This window comes from Lactuca serriola, chromosome 5 (assembly GCF_051521515.1).
Source record: "Lactuca serriola cultivar US96UC23 chromosome 5, Lser_US96UC23_V15, whole genome shotgun sequence".
NCBI lineage: Eukaryota > Viridiplantae > Streptophyta > Magnoliopsida > Asterales > Asteraceae > Lactuca > Lactuca serriola.
The window spans coordinates 266,378,971-266,389,654 of NC_136412.1; the positions used below are offsets into that span (position 1 = coordinate 266,378,971).

Consider the following 10,684-nt stretch of genomic DNA (forward strand, 5'->3'; position numbering starts at 1 on the left):
CCCTATCCAACATCCTGGAAGCACACGATTCGATTCTCAATCATTCGGTGAGGCGAACCCTTGCTGAAAAACTTGCTCCTACCCTGGACCTCCTCAGCAAAATAGAAGGGCTACCTAGTTTCGTGTCCACTCCGAAACAAGGGGGAGAAGTGAAGTCCGGATCGAAACCACCTCCTTCCTCAAAAGCTGCTCACACAACCGAACCTCCTCCTACTGGTCAAACTTCGAGTTCGGGTGTGAAGGATAAAGGAAAGAAGATAGCTGAGGAAGAAGATGAAGATGATCAAGAAACCATTGCTGACTTGCTGAAACGCAAAAATAGTCGCAATGTTGATAATGACAACATTCGTGTGGCGCGAGAAGCTGAAGAAGCTGAACGCAAGAAGAAAGAAGCCCACGATCTCCTCGAGAGCAGGAAGACTCTTTTCCATACTTGGACTCGAGAGAGAATGATTAAGGAGGCTATCGATACTCTGAGCATCCTATGGCTTGAACCGGTGATCTCCTTCGACTGCTACAATTTTGTCGACTCGCAGTTCGACATCCCCCTAACTCGAAAGGTGTTTATCTTCCACGCCTTCTCCAACGTTTTTGAAGTTCCTCATCCTCATCTGGAGGTTGATCGAGAATTAATCGAGTTCTATCTGAAGGCTGCTCAACCATAATATCAAACATGGAGCGCTCAGAAGATCGTTAACGTTCGGGTTTTGAATCCATATACCGAAGGTAGATTCATCAACGTTCGGTTCAGGGTGATTCGAGGGTCTGCAAGAACCGAACATCTTATATCTTTAGCAGATCTACCGAACCTCAACCCCCATGACTGGATCGTTTTGCACAACATCCTCTTGACGAATGAAGCTGAATATGGTCCGATCATAGACCATCTCAAAAGGATGTTGGTATGTTATATCATGGAGGTAGCACTGATGGATCAGGAGATTGCCAATGTCTTCAAGAAGAAACCGAAGATCTCTCCTGTTGGCTCGGCCAGTGATCTCAATCAGATGAAGATGGGAAAGATTGACCCAAGGCGTAATTCGGTCATGTTCACTAGGGCTGAAGGACAGAAATGTCTCTTTGCCTTAGCGGATAAACATCTTTATACCACTGCTTGTCTAGAGCATGTGCTGGAGATCATCCATCGATGTAAAGAGAATATAGTGGATGATATCAAATACTTCAACGATATGATTCAGTGGTACATCCGATTCAGACAGACGATACTTGCTCTTATCTCTCGTCTGTTTCAGACTGTAAAGAAGAAGGTTCCTGCTGCTGCTGGCCCAAGCAAGAAGTAATGGTCTCGCTCCAATTGACGCAAAGGTGGAGATTGTTGGGTAGCGTAGGAATTATTTTGTATTGCGTCATTGGGCTCGGTTTATAGTCCAGTTTTGCACTCCGGTTTGGGCCTGTCCAACCGTGAGCTTGTAGGGTTTACTATATAATAATATGCTTGCATGCATATTAGGTTAACGTTTTAATAGATCGATTGATAGCTTACAAAATTCTTTCTTTCATCGTTCCTGTAAACCTTTTAATCCTCTACAGTTGTAGTTCTTCATCGAGCTCTTCTGAGGATTGTTTATAATCATTCGACATTGTTCGATCCATTCTTGAGTTGTTTACTGTTTTCGTGTTCTTGCTGTTTGCTCTTTAATTTACCTGTTTAAGATCTAATCGATCTTCAAGTTAATTTTAACTCATCAAGGAGAATACATATAGTAAAAGTATGAGAAAAAGATAAGAGAATGGTAAAGTATAAACAAAAAAAGAATAGAAGTAGATTATGATTGCATGAAAACAGAGTATGATATAACTCACCAGACATGTGGTCTGATGTTGAAGATTTTTCATGTATTGCATGTTCAGGTAGTAGCCATTATACGTGAGGAGATGACTTGGACTAGAAGTGGCTTTTAGTTTTCTACATTCCTTGTTGCTTTAAATTATGGTTAGAATGTTTTGTAAACCCAATAATAGCCTGGGATGTAAATGTTTTCGAGTTTAGAATTCTGCATTTTTATAGAAAACTGTTATAAATCCCTAGATAGTTAGATGGGAAAATTTAGGTCGTTACAAAGTTCACCATTCCTTTTTGTTGGCTTGACGATTATTGGGGTTTTACTGTGTTGATGAATATGTGTGTTTTTCAACAAGTTCTCTGGATTAGAAATGTCGCCAATAGACTGGAGTAGCACAACTATAGTACACCAATAATAATTTTTTTGATAACAAACTACCTTAAACCTTTCTTTCGTAGACCTCTCTGTTTTGTATTGAAACCTTCCTCAAACTTTTCACTCTAAGTGCTAGTTACAAATATATTTTTTTCTCGTGAGGATTTGTAGACTTTTGATCCTTTCGCTTGGGTGTTGGTTGTGTATGGAGTCAGATGATATACTGAGCATGGTCACAGTGATATAGGGGCATATAATACAGTAAGATATTTGTATACTTGTTTTTATGTTCATCATCCAACCATTCATTGTTAGAATTATTTTTTTCTAGGTCTAATAACCCTAAACAAACATCTATATATTCGATCCTCATAAGGTGCTAGATTGGTTTCATTTAGAAGAGAAAGTGTTTTTTGGTAACCAGTATCATCATGTGTACCGACATCATCAACACATGTAACAAGATCACCATCACCAAGATAGTGAAAACTACAAGGATCAACTTATTAAATCAGTGATCACTGATTACACTATTGTTTCGGGAATATTATCGTGTCTAGGAACACTATGGTTTGTTAGAAAAATAGGGTAGAAACAAAATATATAATCATTGGATTCTTCAAGGATCATGTTGGTTCACTTTCTGAATCAATATTTCTCCCATCTGCATGGGTTATAAGAAATTTGATCTTAGATAATCCTTAAAGGAACAGTCAAGATTCTAGGCACAAGAAAGTAAAAAAGAACAAGAGAGAATATGGTGTGTATAAATTTCGTATGTTTCAAAATGATGAGAGATCATTATGATATGTCTTAGTATTTCAAAAACAACTACTTTTAGACAAGGCATGTTTTAGGGTTGAAAAAAATACGAAATTACATTAGAACCTCCAAAAATCAATAATTTCTATTAAGGCCCCTCTAGTAATTTTACATTTTTCCTAAGCACCCGCCAGGGGGTGCTTCCCCTTGGAACCCCTCAAGGGAGCGCGACCCCCTTGACCCACGTTCTTTTAGTCGTACCAGGATTAATCTAGACTAATACAAATGTGCACTTCACACCTCCAACATTGTATTAAGACTACAATATAATCCTGTTTAAAACATGTTTAAATCTCATTTCATAAAATGAACTGGTGACACTAAAATCACCAACATGATATTTAGGTACACTGGGAGAGTTAAAATTACATATTTGAGTGTTATTCCATAATCTCTCGTGACTTGTTCTCATATGATATGAGTCTTTTCCTCTCCCGTTGCATTGGTTATTACCATCATCTTTAACCACATGCATAACGTTTTGTCTCCTTTGTCACCTTCAATTATACTGATCAAATGACAAACATCGTTATCATCAACTATGTCCATAACGTAAAACATTTCATGATTTTGAAAATACAAAACTATTATCTAATTTAGCTATCAAACCGATTTTTTTCCCACCAAATATAAAAAAACCAGTAAAATTGATATTTGCAAAAAAATAAAAAATAATAAAATAATAAAAAAAACTGTATTTCTTTACTAAATGCCTAATATGTCTTTGTTGATCATCAATATTCCCCAAGTTCGCATCGGTGCAAACGACAAGGAAAATGTAAGTCCAACTCAGTTTTTTTTTTTTTTTTTTTTTGGTTAAAATCAAATTGAAAAACTATAATTTTCGTTTACTCGTTATTATATAGAAAAAAATATATATTTTTTATAATATTGTTATGTATTTTTCTTAGTTAAAGTGTAAGAAATCACAGTTAAAATTTATGACTGAGTCAAAATGTTAGGATTTAAGAGGGAAAAAACATTAAATTGCAATTTAAGAGAGAGAATAGTAGTTGGCCACATGGCAAAATCCTAAACTTTTTATATTAATGACGAAATCCTAAGTGATCTTACGAAACTATAATCCACTAGTTTATGACTCGTGGGAACCATGGTTATAAAATTAATCAAATTTTTATAGTAAAAACTCAAAATTGTTAACAAGTTATTTTAAATAAATTATTAATTTAAGAGATATTTTTTATTAGTTATGTGAAATTATAATCATTGATTCAAATAAATATATAAAATTAATTTTTAATATATATTAAATATTTTTTATTTGTGAATTAATGAAAACAATAATTTAAAATTTAAAATAGAATCACATTAATGAGGAGGTTTAATAAATTTAAAATGGAAAACTAATAGATTGACAAGTGACAACACATTAATTAAAATGTCTAATATGGTGACACTTGGCAAAAGAGTTACTCTTTTATTAGTATAGAGATTAGCCGAAATTGCAACCCATAAATACCCACCTATGATTTGTTGATTATTTTGGTTACTTTTGTTATTACTTAGCAAATCTTTATTCTAATAAAAGAGTAGTTTTTTTGCCATGTGTCACCATGTTAGCCATTGTAATTAATATCATGACACTTGTCAATCTATTGACACTTGTAATTAATATCATAACACTTGTCAATCTATTAATTCTTTATTTCAAATTTCAAAATTTAAATCACATTTTAATTACATTAAATTAATAATATTAGAATTGAAATAAAATAAAATTTATACAAATTATAATATGATATATTTTACGTATTTATATGAATCAACGATTATAATTTTATATATAACTAAAAAATATATTTTATTTAATAAGTTATTTTAAAATTATTAATTAATAGTTTTGAGTTTTTACTTAGAAAGTTTAATTAATTTTGTAACCATGGTTACCATGGGTTATAAACTAGTACTTAATAACTAAGGGCGCGTTTAGTTGCGAAAAAATAAGACGTTTTTCGGAAAAAATTTCCAAGAAAAATAATAATTTTGAAAACGCGTTTAGTTCGTCTATTTTTCAAAAAATTTCACGGAAAATGAAAATTTTCCTTTTTCTAAAATTACAAATAAGTTAGAAATTTTTGGAAAACCAATAATTATTGTTTTTCACATTTTTCTAATTCCAAATTTTTTCTAACATATAAACATACATTCACTCCCACCTTTACCTACCCCCGCTTAACACTCCCAATCCACTACACCCACCCACCCCCCCCCCCCCCCATACACACACACATAAACAAACACCCACCCCAACCCCCACTCACTCCTACACCCACACAAACACACACACACATAAACACACACCCACACACACATCCACCCAACACCCACAAACACACAAACACACATCCACCCAACACCAATACCACAATCACCGACATACCATCATCATCACCACCACCACCACCAACACCCCATCACCAACATCACCACCGTTGTCGCCACCACCAACACCACCTTCGCTATTATCGACACTACTACTGCCAGCTGCCGCTGCCCCCATCCTACATCCGCTACCGTTTTCTAAAAATGAAAGCTGATAGAAATATGCACATCTATACGCGTTTTCTAATTTTCTAAAACTGAAAATGAAAAATGAATAAGTTTTAACTAACACATTTTCTAAATTTTCCAATGAAAACTGAAAACGAAAACTAAAAAGGAAAAACGAAAAACGAAAAATAAAAACTGAAAAAAAAAATGAAAAACAAAAAATGAAAACTATTTTTTCGTAACTAAACTCAACCTAAGTAATTAAGTTATATTTATTATTTTCTCTAACATTTATGGTGCTACAATTAAAGAATTTTTTTGGATTTTTTTTCAATACAGTTACTTTAAAGTAAACATATATTACTGATAGAAAACAATATATGTTTTGTTAATGAACTTAGCGCCAAATATACAATTAGATTAAGCTAATCATACTATCCTTATAAATGAAACATTTTTTTATATCACGACAATCATTTGAAACTTCCATGTATTTTCATATTTTTTTATAATAATGATTTCATAATATCTATTTAAACCTACATAATTTTTCACTAGCATCTAATTAACAACTACCGCTCAATAGTTTTTTAACTTATGATACTTAATGGTTCTTATGACACCAATTGATTAACATTGAGATATATATAGTTCACAATGATAAATTTTTATTAAAATGGTTTAAAGAGTTATGTGAGTGGTTGAGAGGTATATTAAAAAATCCATACAATGTCGATGGTGATCATAAATAATAATAAAGAGGAAGATGGTGATGAGAAGGAAATACGAAAGTTTATGATAAGAAATATTGTTTCATTTTATTCTTTCTTATAATCCAAATATATAGTGTATAATTATGATTTTGGTTGGAATGAAAAATATTATATATAAAGATGCTTTAAATTCATATGACCAACAAGACTTCTTCACAACAATACAAAACAAGAATGGACACAACTTGCATACTTCATGCTTCTTGACTTTAAAATTCTGGTGGTTCAATTTATTTTAAATTTTTGCATTTTCTTTTCATGAAATTTATAATTATGTTTAGTAGGGTCCCAAAATGAAGCTATGCAACTAACCGTTTAAAGTCTAAAGCCAACGATCCATGTCGTCATCTCTAATAAATAAAGAACTTTTTGGCACATGTCACACTCTCATTGATTTGGCCACATTGAATTTTGTGGTTATTTTCAATTAATTTATTTTCCACATGACATTTTGTTGTTTTTTTTTATTTTATTAATTTCCTCGTAATATTTAAATGTAATAATTACAATAAATGTAATAATAAATGCATATCAATTTTATTAATTGATTTCCTTCTAATTTCAAATTTTATAAATTAAAGTTTCATTAGTTTGCTTTATTTATTTATCTAAATTATTTGTTTAATTAAAAAAAACAAACAATTTAATTTTAATAATTCAATATTTTTTTATTTTTTTATTATAAATTCAAGTTTCTCAAATGTTTAGAATTTAATAACTTTTTCTTTAAAATGAACTCATATATGGATCTTACACCTAATATAAATTATAATGAAATTTGCAAAATAATGCAGATTAATCTTTATATTTAATAAAGAAGAAAATGATTTACAAGTATCCTCATGCATGATTTATGATAAAGTTTTAATGTCTTTTTTTGTGCACTTTTATTACCTTTCAAGATTTTGTTCCAATTCTTTTGATCACAAAGGTACAATCACGATCATGTGCTGGAATCCCAAAATATATAAGATGCTATCTTACTGACGAAGCTAGAATTCCAATAACATTTTGACACATACTCATTAATCCAGTATATAGAAACTAAGAATCCACAAAAGACATATTGACCCAATAAACCTATTCTTTAAGAAATTATGTTTTAGTATTAAATAATGACCATTTAAAATAGAACTTCAATTACTAACCATGATTTCAAAAATTGAGATATTCTAACAATATCCTTATTTTCGAAAAAAAAAAAGTCTTATTTTCTTCCAATTTTTTCTCAATCATATTCTTTCCCATCATCATTTTCTTAAACCGAAGATCGATTGTTTTTCTCTTTTTTACTCATTATCGGTATCATTTTAATATATTTCTAACACATGTAGATAGTTTGAAACTCAAGAACAAATTAGAAAATTGTAAACAAGTTTGAAACTCAATGCAAAAACAAAAAATAAACGAGTTCGAAATTTTCAAACTATATTTTACCGGAAAAAGAAAAAACTAAAAAGTTTGAGTTATTATTTTTTAAATTTGTTTTTGTTAGAAATTATTAAAAAAAAACTACAAATTTTCAAAACTCATAGTTATTTTTTTATTTTCAAAATTATATGATTGATCTGGTAAATAATCCTAGATAGCTTAGAAGAGCATCAAAACTAATCAAAATCAAACATCTAAATATTAGTGTTAAGACATGAGTTGAAACAATTGGATCGGGGCAATCAAGGCGACCTTTTACAATCCAACTTGTTTGAGAACTCAAAATTAATGTCCTTTGTTTCATAGATGATTGAAGCTTAAAAAACTGATGCATCGGTGGCGACAATTTCTCAAACGATTGAATGAAGTGGCCAAACCGAATTGAATCCCCAATGGGATTGCGACTATGTCCCTCATACTTTTTGATTTTTCCGATTTCTAAATTCTAATTGTCCATTTTGTGAATTGATTTGCTAATCCATTTCTAACCCGAGTTCTAATTTCTCGTTCTTGAAGTTCTATAAGTTCTAAATACTAAATTTTGAAATAAGAAGCTCTAAAGTTCAATTGTCAACCGAAACTGATTTCTGGATCTCTATGACTCCATTATCTCATGTCCGAGTTTGAATTGCAGTAAATGAAATATGTTAATCATTTAATTTTTATTCTCTTATCTTTTAAGTTTTTCAAGTTAGGTTAGTTTTGAAAAATAATGAAAGTTATCGTATATATACCGATGCAATATGGACGCCATAAGCTAATATGGGTGGATTCTTTGTGAAGTTTAGTTTAATTTCAACTTATATCTTATGGGTATATAGGTTTTTTCTTTTTTTCTTTTTTTTTTTTTTTTTTTTTTTTTTTTAGTTTTTGTTGAATGATCACTTGCTAAAAGAATCAACTTTTATTAGTTAGAAATGTATTAAAGGGTGAATAAGTAAATTTTAAATTTGGTATGATTCAAGATTTTGTGTTATAGGTATTGTTATTTATTTCATTTTATGGAGTATAAATTGCAATTCAATTTGAGTATTCAAAATTAGTTGTATGATTAAGCTTTTGTTTTACTAATAGGGACAACATGAAATAGTGTTTATGATTAGATTGCTCAAGCTGTTGGGAAACATTATTTGTCGAAACTACATGTATACAAAAGTTAATAATTTGTACGATCAATATCCTAAAAGCTCATATAATATAGTGAGACATGTTTGTGGGCGAGTGGGGTAAAACATTGAATAGATGTATAAAAGATTGCAATGAGATCCAATAGGCTCCGTTTCAATTGTATAGGTATATTATCAAACCTTGTTATATTTCAATTTTATTTATTTAACTAGTATTATGTATTTTAAAGGGCCTTATATTTGTTTTGCATCGGATCTTAAATCGGTTTGAACCGGACATGGAAACTCACATGTATTCATGGATTGTATTATTATTTTGCTTTTTTCTTCATTAAGAGAAAGCATGTTATTGCAGTTTAAAAAATAATTGACCATACCATTTATTGCATTTATAGTTTCCAAAATTACAAGGTCTGTTAAAAAAATTATAATGTCACACTATTATTTCATGCCTAAAAAGTATTTAAAAGATTAAAAATAAAATTTATAAATCATTGTCATCTATAGTTTACAATAAATACAATTATATTTTATTGCTACACAATAGATAGTTACATACAACAAGTTCTCGATTTCCAATCTATATTCAAAATTAAAATAAAAAAACAGTCGTAAACTGAATTTAATATTACAAATGAAAAATACAAAACCTAATACCAAGCTTAAAAATTCACATGTCAATAATTAATCAGAAAAATAACCCAATTAGCAAAAAGTAGTAAAAAAAAAGTGGGAAATTATTTTTTTTCTTTTCGCTTTCTTTTAATTTTCTTTTGCTTTTTATTTAATTTAATTTTTCATAACTAACCCACTTTACCGACCTGGCTTCAAAGAGGAAGCGCCACCTCCCCTACCAATGCTGCCCGATCTGCCCAGGCTGCCCGTTGGACTACCCACTCCAACGCCCATACCCATACCCATACCCATACCCGTTTGTTGATACTGACCCGAATTATACATTTGATGATATCCTGTCCCTCCGTACATCCCGTTATATCCACCGGAATTAACTCCTCCGCCACTACCTCCGCCGCCTACTGCAGCATCAACACCTCCTCCAGATGAACCGTCCTTCTCCCCTGGCCTTCCCATCGTCGTCTTCTCCCCTTCCAATTCCCTGTACTTCGCTAAGTACACCTTCAGAGGCTCAACGTACTCCTCAAACCCTAACGTCGTCATCGCCCATAGCAAATCGTCGCCGTTAATCGTCTTCCTCTTCTCCCTTTGGCACTTATCCGAAGCCTCGCCGGTTATAAAGCTGATGAACTCCGACACGCACTCCTGCACCGTCTCCTTCGCATCCTTGGAGATCTTTGCGTTCGCCGGCAGCGCCTTCTTCATGATCCGACTCACGTTAGCAATCGGAAGAAACCTGTCTTGCTCTCTCGCCGACAAATCACCGCCCGCGTTGTGTCCTCCAGATTCGTTATCCGAGTCCGCCATATCCGTTGAATTATTCGAATTAATTTGGCGCGAAGAAGATCTCCGGCTCTAGAAGAGACAGAGACTGCCGGAGCTCCGGGGATGCTGAGGGTGCAGGCGAAAGTGGTGGAGAATTTGAGAGCTGCGGAAACGAGTACCGCGGTCCGTTGGATCGAGGGTGTAATAACGCATCAACGTCGACACGTGGATGAATTGTAGCCGTTTGTTTATTGATAAGAAACTGGTTACGTGGCATGGATTATAGACGACGGATGTAGATGTAGGGTGGAAACAATTTAGACGGCTGGATGACGAGGCATGATTTTTGTTTGACCTTTTTGCTAAAAATTGATGCAAGTTGGATAAAAGTTGCACGAGACAATTTATTTCCCTTTCTATAAAAACAAAAACAAAAATA

The 10,684-nt window shown here is 32.3% G+C and overlaps 1 pseudogene; it reads right to left on the bottom strand.

Annotated features, from left to right (window-relative positions):
* Positions 1–9,351: 9,351 nt before the first annotated feature.
* Positions 9,352–10,440, bottom strand: LOC145054216 (nuclear transcription factor Y subunit B-3 pseudogene; annotated as a pseudogene).
* Between the last annotated feature and the right edge of the window lie 244 nt (positions 10,441–10,684).